The sequence below is a fragment of the Hyperolius riggenbachi genome, chromosome 3 (assembly GCF_040937935.1).
Source record: "Hyperolius riggenbachi isolate aHypRig1 chromosome 3, aHypRig1.pri, whole genome shotgun sequence".
NCBI classification, from domain to species: domain Eukaryota; kingdom Metazoa; phylum Chordata; class Amphibia; order Anura; family Hyperoliidae; genus Hyperolius; species Hyperolius riggenbachi.
In genome coordinates this window covers 214,215,419-214,229,106 of record NC_090648.1, presented here as the reverse complement: position 1 = coordinate 214,229,106, position 13,688 = coordinate 214,215,419, and positions in this window count along the sequence as shown.

Sequence of the window (13,688 nt, the reverse complement as noted above, 5' to 3'; positions counted from 1 at the left end):
TATATAAAACCAAATACTCTTAGCAAATGAATAAATCAATGAATAAATCATAATAAAACATACTATAGTGTGAATTCCTGTTATGGGCCATATGCAATTTAGTTTTTCTCCTGAGTTTTCTCCTAGGAGATAATTTTCATCTTCCATTTAAAATAACTTTCCAGCACTTTTCAATTTAAAAAGTACCAAAAAGTAGGTAAAAAACTACTATGAAATTTATTTTCAGTATGTTCTTGCTTTCTAGTGGCTTAAAATGCATTTTATTGACAAGTTTAAAATGATCACCTAGGAGAAAACTCAGGTGAAAAAGTGAATTGCATATGGGTCTATGTGTGTCAGTCGCTGGATAATTTCACACTAAGGCCACATGCAATTAACTTTTTCTCCAAAGTTTTCTCATATGTGTTATTTTCACACATTTGCAATATAATGCCTTTTAAACCACCAACAAGCAAGAAAATACTCAAAATAATTTTGAGTTTATTTCTTCACATATTTTTTGAAACTTTTTCAATGACAAAGCACTGAAAAATTATTTTAAAAGAAGATAAAACATTCTCCTAGGACAAAACTCAGAAGAAAAATGTAATTGCATATGGACCAAGGGCCCTTATTTAACCACAAGGCTCTTTTTGCCTGATCTGTGCAGCGTGGGCTCTCCAGCCCGCAGCACAGATCAGGTTTGCAGCATGGCGATCAGACTTCCCCCCATTTTTCCCCACTATGGGGATGTCCTGCTGGGGGGGTCTGATCGCCGCCGGCTGTCTGTGATTTGCGGGGGGGGGGCTCCTCAAAGCCCCCCTCCGCAGCGATTTCCGCCCTCTCTGCCCTTACCTCGCTCTCCCTCTTTCTATGGGCTGCGCAGGACGGATATCCGTCCTGCGCCGCCTAAGATAGGCTTCAGCCTATCAGATGCCGGCGATCCCCGGCCAATCAGCAGCGCCGTATGATGTAAACAGCGGGGATTTCTTCCTCGCGTGTTTACATTTTGCCTGCGAGCCGCAGTCGGCGGCTCGCAGTCTGTTCACGGAGACACCCTCCGTGAACTGACATGGAACAGCCGCCGTCATGTAATTCCACTTACGACCAGCCGCTGCCTATCGGCGTTAGGCGGTTGTTAAGTGGTTAATTCACTTTTTCTCCTATGTTTTCTCCTTGGTAATATTTTTTTACACACATAGCCCATATGCAAGTAACTTTTTCTCCTAGGTGATATTTTTAAATGTGTCAATAAAATGCCTTTTAAGCCAACAGAAAGCGAAAAAATACTCAAAATAATTTTGGTAGTACTTTTTCACGTACTTTTAGGTACCTTTTTAATTGAAAATGAGAAATGAGAAAACTCAGGTGAAAAATGAATTGCATATTGCCCCAAGGCCCATATGCATTTAACTTTTTCTCATGATTTTCTCCTAGGAGATATTTACAAACTTGACAATAAAATGACTTTTAAACAACCAGCAAGCAAGAAAATACTTATAATAAAATTTATAGTACTTTTCCACCCACTTTTTGATACTTTTTCAATTGCAAAGTGCTGAAAAGTTACTTTAAATAAAATATGAAAATTATCTCCTAGGAGAAAACTGAGGAGAAAAAGTTAGTTGGGTTCTTATCAATAAAATGCATTTTAAGATACTCAGAATAATTTTGACAGTACTTTTTCACATACTTTAACATAAATATTATTGCAGAGTGCTGAAAAGTTATTTTATACAGAAGAGAGAAAACAATAAGGTCCTATTGTAAAACATGAATTATCAGTGAAAGATCTGGGAAAGCACATACCCAGGCCCCCATTTAAAATATCACCATGACTAATGGCCGGTGTTCCCTTGGTGGGGGCTTGCACTTGTTCCTGAAACTCGTCTGGATCTCCAGTTAGTTAAAATAGACTTTGCTAACTAAAATTGTCAAAGCTGTTGTACTGAAAAAGAAGCACTTTGAATCCCGCCACATTGGAGAGCAGCAGCAATTTTCTACCTCCTAAATCGAGTCTATAGTCTAATTGCTATGTTTTAGTTTCATTATTGCTGTGTTTGCTTTGCTGCTTTTTCACAGTAAATGCTCAGACTCCCGTTCAACTCCTTTTTAAAATAACTTTTCAGCAACTGAAAAATACAAAAATGTAAGTGAAAAAGTACTGTGAAAATAATTTTGGGTATATGCATAGCCTGGGTGCGCCACCAAGTAAAATTGAAAATTGAAAATTGCGCAAAAGGTGGATCAGCGCATCACCAGGCCGCCTCCAAATGGCCTCCAATCAGAGGTGCGCTGAGCCCCCCCAGAAACTGTTTCTAGGGGGGCTCAGCGCACCTTTGATTGGAGGCCATTCGGAGGCGGCCGGATGATGCGCTGATCCACCTTTTGCACAATTTTCAATTTTACTTGGTGGCGCACCCAGGCTATGCATATGCATAGGTTAGGATTTAGTTAGTGTTAGGTCCCCTCCCGTCAAGGATGACTTATCCGCAGTGGGAGGGATGAGTACTTAACAAGTTGCATGCAAGCTGTTACAGGAAACCAACATCCTCCAGTGGTAGACAGGTCATGTGTATGCTAGGTGTTTATTTTATCCCACAAGTGGGGCTTGCACTCTCTTGCAGGTAGGCACTTATCTGTTTTTAAGTAGTGCTGTTCATTTCCTTGCCATGTACTAATTTAATTCATTTTTGGTCAGCTGCTCCCACTTAACAGCCTTGCTTTTGTGTATATGCAGAGCTTCTGTTTGGGTTCAAGGTGTGTTTGCAGTTTCTGGGGGGGCTCAGCGCACCTCTGATTGGAGGCCATTCGGAGGCGGCCTGGTGATGCGCTGATCCACCTTTTGCACATAACCATCATCAGTGACTCAGACACTCTCTCTCTGCAACTGCCACAGTATGTACGTAGATCTCTGTTGGTGTGAGGTTCAGCCTCTTGGGCTGGATGTCCACCAAGTTCATTTTGCGTTTACCAATGGCACAGAGCCTGAGTTGGGTATGAGAATTGTTGATGTCTCCCCCTGCCTCCTCATCTGTCTTGCTGTACACATCATAAAAAAAAAACTCTGCGTCATTCTAAGAGCATGCTCCAATTGTACTTCTCCTGTTTATGTTTTTATTTCTTTCATTAACTCCGTTTTTCTTTTTGATTTTATACCTCAACCAATATGCTGCTTACAATATAGACCTTATGACAGCATTTTACCCAACTGATATTCATTTCAAATTCCTTTCAAATTTAATTTTTTCCATAAAACGGTTGTACTTACTTTGCCAAATTAAAATTTGAACAATTTACTCGTATATACTCGAATACAAGTTGACCTCGTGTATAAGTCAACTCCAATATTCAACCCTCTTAAACTGGAATATTTTATTGATTAAAGTATAAGTCTACCCAGCAGAGCTAATGGTTGCATTTGGGAACCAGGAGGGTTATTGACTGCACTGCATACAGTGATACAGCCATTAACCCCTCCTGTCCCATAAGTGCAGCCAATAACTCCTCTAGGCCCCCAAGTGCTGCAATTATTCCCTTCCCTTCCTGAAGCCCAGTATTTTTCCTCTGCCCTTTCCTTGGTAATTGTTTGTTACCAGGACTTTTGGACCTTTGTTTTCTTGGCATTTCCTTTCCTCAAAGTGTCACTTACCACTGAGTAAATTGCTGCAAATGGGAATGTCTATATTAGTACACACATAACTTAGTGTGCTCAGTGTTGCTTGTGACTCGTGTATAAGTCGACCCCTTTTATGAAGTGAATCAGACCTAAATAAATTTCTAGACTTATACTCGAGTATATACGGTGCTTGTTTATTCTGATTTTTCCTTTATCAAAGGGTAATTTGTACTGCTCAGTTAGCATATTAATAATAAAGTTGGAACACTTCACCAGGCCATCTTCAAAATCATTGTCCACTTAACAATGCAGGGTCTACTATAACACGCTTTAATAACATTCTTGTTTAAGATTCAAGCTTCAAATATTCTTATAATTGCCTTATAGAGTACACTCATCTTCAGTGGCAATATACAAATATACAAATTGAGAAACAAGCACAGGTACATGACAGAGGCATTGGTACATATTACAGAGTTGGTAGACAACATAAATATCATAACGACTACTACTGAGTAGAATGTGTAAAAAAAAAAAAAAAAAAAAAAACACCAGCAATTGCAAATGGAAATAAAAAATTAGAGAGTCCTGCTGTGGTGAGCTTACATTCTAAAAAGACTGCCAGATAGTGTAAGTCTTATAAGATTCTTTATAAATGAAGTGCACAATTCTTGTATTGGTTACATCATGAAATAATTTCGTACGTCTGCTGCTCCATGCCTCCTCTAATGAGTGCAATGAAAAGACGATAAAAAAATAACACAGAAGAATATTAAAAATGACAATAATTGCAAACATTACCAGTTGCCAAAAATGCAATACAGAGTGGTACAGTTTGCTGGCAATTGTTTACATTTGATTCAGGCACAGAGCCCGTAGGTCTACATAGTACTATAGGTGTTGCTAGAGCTTTCTGACCCGGGTCACAGCACTTTAAGATTATCCTTCCACACTGTGCTTCACAGAAGCAATGGGGGAAAAGGGATGGGGTGGGTCATTGCAGATAGTCCTTTGGTATACTATATCTATTTTAATTTTTTATGTCTATTTTAGTTTTATTTTAGAACTTTCATTGTTTGGTGAGTGTTTTGTCCTTTCAGTAAAGATATTTTCTTGCTTGTGTTTTATTAACTTTTTTTAACAGATGCTTTTATATTAAAGTTCACATTATACAAGCAACATTGTTAAAAAGATATTTTTAAGAGCCTAGCGGTCTCCTAGAACAGGGCTTTTCAACCCTATCCTCAAGTACCACCAACAGTGCAGTTTTGTAGAAATCCACAGAGGTAGTTAACCAGCTCTGCTGAGACACTAATTACCTCGCCTGTGAATGTTTGTGGTTTTCTGCAAAACATGCACTGTTGGTGGTACTTGAGGACAGGGTTGGGAAGCCCTGTCCTAGAAGACATGTGCTTATAAGCCCGGTTAGGGGTGCTCACCTGATTGCTCTTTTAACAGAAAAGCAAACTGCAACATAAACCCTGTGCAGTGGTGTAGCAATAGTGGATGCAGATGTAGCGACTGCACTAGGGCCCCTGGATCAGAGCGGCCGTCTCCAAACCGCTTTATTAGCTCTTTATTGGTGCTATGCTGGTAATGATCACCTCTATATGTACATTGATTAGGTGTAACCATTAATAGACTGTTCTCCTCAGCTGCTTACACCTCTCTGACACTGCGGCTGTTCTTGGCAGGTTTTGGTGCTCAATATTAATTGTTACATATACAATGCTTGAGGGGGCCGCATATAAAACTCGTACAGGGGTCCATAGTTCCTTAGCTACGCCACTCACCATGTGGAAAACTGTGGCCACAAGACTTTGCAATGTGGATAGTACTCTTTCAGTACTAAATCAATAGCAATTTGGTGATAAGAGTAGAGTTGTCATCTTCCTTCCTCAGACTTGAAGAATGTGCAGCACCAGTGGCGTAGCTAAGGAGATGTGGGCCCGATGCAAGTTTTACAACGGGGCCCCCCCAAGCGTTCTATACTTAATAATTGATACAGCACACCAAAACCTGCCAATGGCACCTACAGTGTAAGAAGGGGATGGGGAACAGCTTGTTAATGATCCCTACTATTCAAAGTATCTATAGAAGTGATTATTATGAGCACAGGACCAATAGAGAGCTAATACTGCAGTTGAGGGAGGGCCCTTCGGGGCCCCTCTGGCCCAAGGGCCCTGATGCGGTCACTACCTCTGCCCCTGTGCAGCACTTTGGAAAGCTACTACCCTGCAGCAACTGATCTGGAAGGCTCAGACAACATATGAAGGCCCATACCCTCTGAGCAATTTTTTCAAAGATTTTTCGTGACAAACAATTTTTTTCATGATATGGTGCAAAGTCATTTAATGAAAATTCATTGAACGATGTTTTACAATGCAGCTACCCACGGCGGTCATTTGTTTTTGAACCGACATGACTGATTAACTTCTCGGCGACTGCGGTGGCCGCAGAGTTGATTCCCCAGGACCGCCTAATGCCGAATGGCGTCAGGTCCTGTAGGTGGGTCCTGTAGGTGGCGCATTCCCCGCCGACTAACACAACGGGGATCCGTGATCAGCTTGCCAACCACGATAGGAGCTGGCAGGCTGTTAAAAAAACAGCTTTTTTTCATTTGTATAGCGCTGTGATCTAGCGCAGCGCTGTACAGGGGACAAATTTGTCACTTAGCTGTCCCCTGGAGTGGCTCACATTCTAATCCCTATCATAGGCTGATGCCTATGAGAGGGGATTGCAGGGATTGGATCTCGGGGGAAGGAGTAAAAAAAAACCTTTTCATTTAAAAAACAAAGAAACAATCAGATGCCCACCAACAGAGCCTGTTGGTGGACACTGGGCAGAAAAGGAGGTAAGATTCATTTGGCTGCTAAGTTGTATGGCCGAGCAATAAACTGTTAAAGCTGCAGAGTGCTGAATTGTAAAAAATTGCCTGGTCACTAGGGGGGTGTAAACCTGTGGTCCTCCAGAGGTTAAGTCGTGGAAGATCGTTTTGACAAACAGTGTCAGGATGCTGTAACAGTTGAATCACTTGGAGACTGGCTAAGTGATAAAAACAAGGCTAAAATGTTTTTTTCTTTATTTTTGTGTATACTTTGAATAATGGTTTAAGTGGTATGTGGGATTGTTTTTGAGCTAGCAGAAGTGCAAACATAATGATGATATGATTTTCTTTGGATATAAAATGATATAATTATGACCATGCTAGTAGATGGGGTGGGTGTTTTGACTTGACATATTTGTTGCTCTAAGAACTCTCAGCTAAGAGGTATACAGGACAAGCTTTTACACAAAAACAAAATACTTACTAAAGTTAGGGCTAAAGACATACTGCTGCTAGTTCTTGGGGATCAAGCACAACTTATGGCATGGGTATTTTTGGTTTCTGAAAGATAGGCGTCCTACATTATGATGAACTCTGTGCTACTTACATTTATTTTTTTTAATCCCACAGACAGTGTTAAGAAACTTTACAGGGTCTCTGTTAAACCTGGCCGGAGAGACTGGATCAAGCAACATTTAGGATGGTCCATCTGTTATTTATTAGTCTCCTAATGGGATCTGTCATAGAGCAATGAGGCAGAACGCCCAGGTAGAGGACATGATATGCTAACTGTAGCCTCCAGTACCAGATATCATTAGGGTCACCTCATGTGTCCTTCAGCCTAAAATTGGATGAAATCAGTTGTGAGCTGGAGAGAGAAAAGTGATGTTAATGAGATTTTTCGGGTAAGAATTTAACCTGACTGAACCTTATTTCATGGGTTCAGGAAATGAGTGATTATTCCAAGAACAGTATGGTATGGTAAGGTGAAAGATTTACGATATGCTTTATCAGAAAAGGTGACTTTCTGCATAGTCCAAAATTTTACAGCTAAAGCAGGTAAAACAGCAACCTGCTTACATTACATTAGATCACATGTAGACATGCACATAGAAGATGAGATACTATGCACAGTGTGTTGCATACGTGACATATGACTATGCACAGCAGAAAGATAATTTCCTGACACCATTGATGACAGATTATTGGTGTTGCATAGTGTGGATTCTCATACTTGACAGGATACACTGAAGGCCCAGCCTTCAATTGATATCAATCAATTCATTTGTATTTTTTTGTACTATCATGATCACGTGATTGTGGGTGGCATGACTGATTGTCTATAAAGTCAGCGGTGGCACTTAATTGTAGTAATAATGGGTAGTGCATCAGAATGCCTAATGTACTCGTGGGTCAGAACTGTCCCAGTTGTAAATGTAGAATTGTTAAGTGGGGCAAGATTATACAGTGGTAAGTCCATTATCATCCATTTGTAATGTACTAGAACTATAGTAGATGATATGCAGACACATCATTTTTCTACACATTGCTTCTCATTTATTCTTATTTTTTTTTATAAATACAGCAACAGTATTTTCCATGTTGCAGTTCAGTAAAACATATATAGCATATACAGTTACATAAAGTGTGCTAATACATAGCTGAATAATCAGATAATGGACTATATATAGAGGTGTTAAATATATATCCACATTACAAAGCAGTAATAAAACACTAGTGCAGGGGTCCCCAAACGTTTTGGGTCGAGGGCCCGGTCAACATACTTCAGACTGCTGGGGGGCCGGAACATACATAAAATGATGTAGAAGTCTTGGCAGGCCAGACAGTGAAGCATACCCAGGTGACAACCTGCAGTCCAATTGTACAACAGTGTCACCTGAGGTGGAATTTGATTGGAAACCAGCAAATTACTGCTTTCTGGCTTCATTCTTTATGGGGATCACCAATATTTAAAGATGTAGCTGACTGCATCTATAATACATTTTGTGTATGGGGGGGGCGGTAAAAAAGCCTCAGGGAGCCAAATTCGGCCCGCGGGCCTTAGTTTGAGGTCCACTACACTAGTGGGTTGATTCACTATAACAAATAGTGTGCCTTATCAGAGTTAACATGCTTTATCAGAGTTAGCATGCCTTATCAGAGTTACCATGCCTTATCAGAGTCAACGTGCCTTATCAGAGTAGCATAGCGAGCGCTATGAACTTATGCTTGCTAATTGGCAATGACGAGAGGTCCTGTGGGTCCAATCACTTTAAAGGACATTATCCCCACACTTTGATTGGCCCAATAGGCTGCCTGTCAAGTTGCTGTCCTGCCCTTTGAAGATTACATATTAGGATGTAAAAGGATATAAACAATGGGTAAAGGAAAGTTGTGTACGAGTGTACGAGGTGGTAGCGCGGGACTTAGTGACTAATTACAATCTTCTAGGTAAGATTAGGTTTACCTGGGGAGATGAGTTTTCAGATTGTTCTTAAAGATGGTAAGTGCTGAACAGGTTGTATATCAGTTCCAAAAGAGGGGAGAAACTGCAGAGAAATATTTGATGTGAGAATGAGGAGAGGTGACCAGGACAATATTGTTAGCAGAGTTTTTGAGCAGGTGCTATCTGAGGTATGGGCAGATATGTAAGGTGGATTGAGACTGTACATGGCTTGAAAGTGAGAGTAAGGATCTGAGTTGTGACATTAGCGGAGGTGAATGAGTTGTGCTGAGTTCATGGTGGATTACAGCATAGATAGTTGGTTAGCAAGTCGTTCACAGAGGAGGTTGTAGCAATACTCACAAGTTCACATTTCTAGCCTCCGCCAAATGGCACACTCTTCATAGTACCATGGCCCAACAGCTCCACCTATTAGAATGGTTGGAACAATGCAGAAGGAAAGGTACGGTTTCTAACAAGAGAAATCTGTTTAATCTTCCTTCCTATACATAATCTTTAAAGAACAGTTCCCATTACATCTAAACATCTGTTATATAACTAGAATTATTGTTATACAGATTTCTTTACACTGCTGAATTTTATTCATGCCAGTCTTGTGCTATACTTTATTAACTTCAGCAAGATTCTTACTATTATTATCCAGGCCTCCCTAGAGATAGAAGAAGAGAGAGAGTGGGGTTCTAATGATGACTTCATATGCATAGCTTCCATCTTCATTTATTAGACACATCTTCTCTGGTATATAGATTACATACTTGTCTCTTAACCCAACACATGTGATCTCCAGCCCCGCTGGAGAGTAATCTGCTTCATCTATCCACGTGTAGGAGGGCAGGAGATGTATCTGTCCCTATCTCTGCAAATAGGAGTTGGTAGCGCACCTGCTGCACTGAACTGTAACTCCCGGCGCCCTCAGCATGAAATATAGTTTCCTATTTTGGAAGCCACTGGCAAGTGCAAGAGTCTCATAGAGCCCCAAGCTCGTTAATCTTAAGTCAGGCTGAGAAAATAAGTGTCAGGCAAAGCATTATTTGGTGGGAGAAGGCAGAGGTTTGAGACACAGAACAAAGCAGAGAAGAAAGGAGGAATGATACGTGTGGTTCGGAAGCAGAGCACCCTGGTCCCTGACCACTGAATGATTAACTGGTAGCATTTATAAAGCCTAATGCATTATTCCCTCTTAACTGAAGTGGCTTTAAATAATAATTGTATATTGGATCTACACTATAATTTTGTATTTATTGAAGAAAATGTTTATTATAACAGCCACTGCTCATCTAAGTATGACTTCCAGTATGCTTACAGTACTAGAGCAGATAAAAAAAGCCTGGGTGATAGCCTTACAGTTCATGCAATTTGTACGCAGACAGGCAAGGTCTGTTTTTAATGTCCCCATGACATTTAAAACAGACCTTACCTGTCTGAATACAAATTGCATAAACTGTAAGGGCCCTTTTACACTTAATGCGTTTTAATGCGTTCCATTGTATTCCTGTAACGATTGGTGTCAGCGAGAACAGATTTCTCTGATCATTGGTGATCTGCAGTATCACCAATAATACAGATGCTATACCTGATTATGTGTGATCTGCAGAATCCCCAATAATACTAGTATAGCCAGAACCAGGACAACCAATGTAATGATAGGTGTTTGGTGCAACAGTAATGATAGAGATCTTTGTTCTCCCAGAGGAGCTGGGAGAGGGGAATATCTCAATATAACAGATGAGAACCAACTCCAGCAAGCTGGAGATGTAGACAGTAGTGAAATGGATCTCCCGAGGAGCGGGTAGAAATATATAGAACAAGTGTACTGATCACCCGAGGAGCGGGTGATTCAGACTATACTGAAGCCACTACTACCTGAGGAGCAGGCAGAGGAGATACTATTGTAGTGACTATTCACCTGAGGAGCAGGTGATTAAGACTGTACTGCAGCTACTGACCACCTGAGGAGCAGGTGATTCAGGCTGTACTGCAGCTACTGACCACCTGAGGAGCAGGTGATTCAGACTGTACTGAAGCTACTGATCACCTGAGGAGCAGGTGATTCAGACTGTACTGCAGTTACTGACCACCTGAGGAGCAGGTGATTCAGGCTGTACTGCAGCTAGTAATCACCTGAGGAGTAGGTGATACTAGCAGAGGATCCCTCACCAGTGACTAACTCACTGGTGAGGACAGGAAGGTCAGACAAGCAGGTTTGGCAACAGGCGGACAGAGACGGTACAGAGACAGGAAGCTAAATCAGAGTAGTATATCAGGCAGAGTCGGCAACTATATCAGATAGGCAAAGGTACAGAATCAGTGAGCAGAAGAATAGTCAAGCTAGCAGAAGGTCATAACAAATAATACAATTCAATTAGTACTTTAAGCTATCAACAGAATCTGGCTAAGTGTGGATCCCCAGCTCCAGCTGGTTCTAGCACACTTTGGGATCTGACTAGGTCTGAGTGCTAACACGTAGCATTTGCAACAGCAGATGCGGAGCAACTGACAGGCAGGTCCTATATATACTAAACGCGCTCCATAGCGCCACCCCAGTCACTCAGCCAATCTTGAGCATAGCTGGAGTCAGCTGACCGAGTGATCAGCTGACTCCCCTTCTAGATGCATAAAGGTCCTTTCGCTCGGCGCGCGCGTAGCCCTTAGTCTATGAGCGATAGAAGGACCAGGCAAAGCACCAGCATGTAACTGTGTGGCGGAAACCGCCAGCTGCGACGCGGAGATAGCCGCCATGCCGCTTGCTGTTGCGGCAGTATCTCCGCTATCCATTACAATTCCGTTACATTGTGTTTTTGCATCTGCAAAAAAGGATGCTTAAAGGATACCCAAACTGAAATGTGACATAATGAGATAGACATGTTTATGTACAGTGCCTAGCACACAAATAACTATGCTGTGTTCCTTTTTTTCTTTCTCTGCCTGAAAGAGTTAAATATAAGGTATGCAAGTGGCTGACTCAGTCCTGACTCAGACAGGAAGTGACTACAGTGTGGCCCTCACGGATAAGAAATTCCAACTTTAAAACACTTTCGTAGCAGAAAATGGCTTCTGAGAGCAAGAAAGAGTTAAAAAAGGGGAATTTCTTATCAGTGCGGGTCACACTGTAGTCACTTCCTGTCTGAATCAGGACTGAGTCAGCCACTTACATACCTGATATTTAACTCTTTCAGGAAGAGAAAGAAAAAAAGGAACACAACATAGTTACTTGTGTGCTAGGCACTGTACATACACATGTCTATCTCATTATGTCACATTTCAGTTCGGGTATCCTTTAAAGCTTCTTCACAATGTACTGCTATGGGAAGTTAAAACCGCATTAAAATGCAACGAAATGCAATGCAATGAAACACATTAAGTGTAAAAGGGCCCTAAGGGTGCAATCAGATATCATCTACCCCCTGGATCATTGCTTTCTAAAGCTCCCTCCCTAAGCCCAAGCAGGCTCTCTATATTCTTTGATTTCTGGGTATTCTCTCACCTCTGCAAAGATGCAGAGACTAGATCATATTCACGTCTAGAGGACTAAGACTATCATTCCTGAAACGTGACTTGTTGTGCAAATGGGAATGGATTTAAACTCAGCAAGGGAAGTTTGTAAAAGCAGTCACCACTGAGGCCTAAGAAAGGCTACTGTTCATTCAGTTAAACTTTGTATTTAGAATACCGTAATTTGCTTTACTGACTACTATAAATCTAAAAAGTCCAGATATATTAAAGAGTCCATTCACAGTTTTCTGCTGATATGAATGGAACAAAAAGCACTGTGGTTTCACTTACAATTTCATTGTGGCTATGTTTGATAGATGCTATACTTTATTAATGAATACAGTAAAAAAAATTGGCAATTTTATTCCTTATGTTATTTTCAGTAGCGTTCCTTAGAGAAATTCTGATGGACCTGTCTGACTATTTTTCACGAAATGTGCATTGGAACTGTATAATGCCTGGTACACACCATGCAATTTCATGTCAGATCAATGGGCTGAAATTATAATTTCCTTCATGTCCAACATGCTCCCAATCGAGATCAATTTTCAATTCATTACTGCATTAAATCTATCTGCATCGGGAGTAGGTCGGACATGACGGAAATGATTGATTCACCCATTTGATCTGATGGGAAATTGCATGGTGTGTACCAGGCATAACACTATCTGGGCCACCTGCTGAACCATAAGTGGACTGAGGTACTCATTTAAGATGCCATTCTTTCTCTCTGGCCCCGCTGATGTTTATCTATCCCCACATTCACCTTTATGTCTCAAAATTGTTATTGAAAATTTTTGAACAAGAAATTTTGACAACAAAGGGAAAGAACAAACATAGCTTATATGACATGAATCACAGGGTGACAGTGTATAATAAGGTAATAATAAGGTAATTTTATAACCGTAGCAAATCAAAAAGTATGTGGGTGGCAAGTAAGCCAGGCAAATTTCCAAACAAAGATACAATATGCCACCCAGGCAGGCATGGATACGGGATCCTAACTTTAATATGTAGGTCACTGAGGTGCCTGGAACAGAGGGTGGAAGAGACACACTGGACAGGGGATGACATACTTGGGGTCTATCTGGACCATCAGGCCCAGGATGGGTTGTGGAAGGGGGAGGGAATAGCATCTGTGGAAGAATGAATGTACCTCAGAGGTTTACACCAGCTATCTGGGATATGCAATGGTGTAGGGATGGTGTAGGGACTGACCCGGTAAGGAGGGAGGATCGGTTGAAGGGAAAGCTCTGGGAGATTTAGCTCTAGGCAGTGAGCATAAACCTTTGCTAATCGGGAAACTC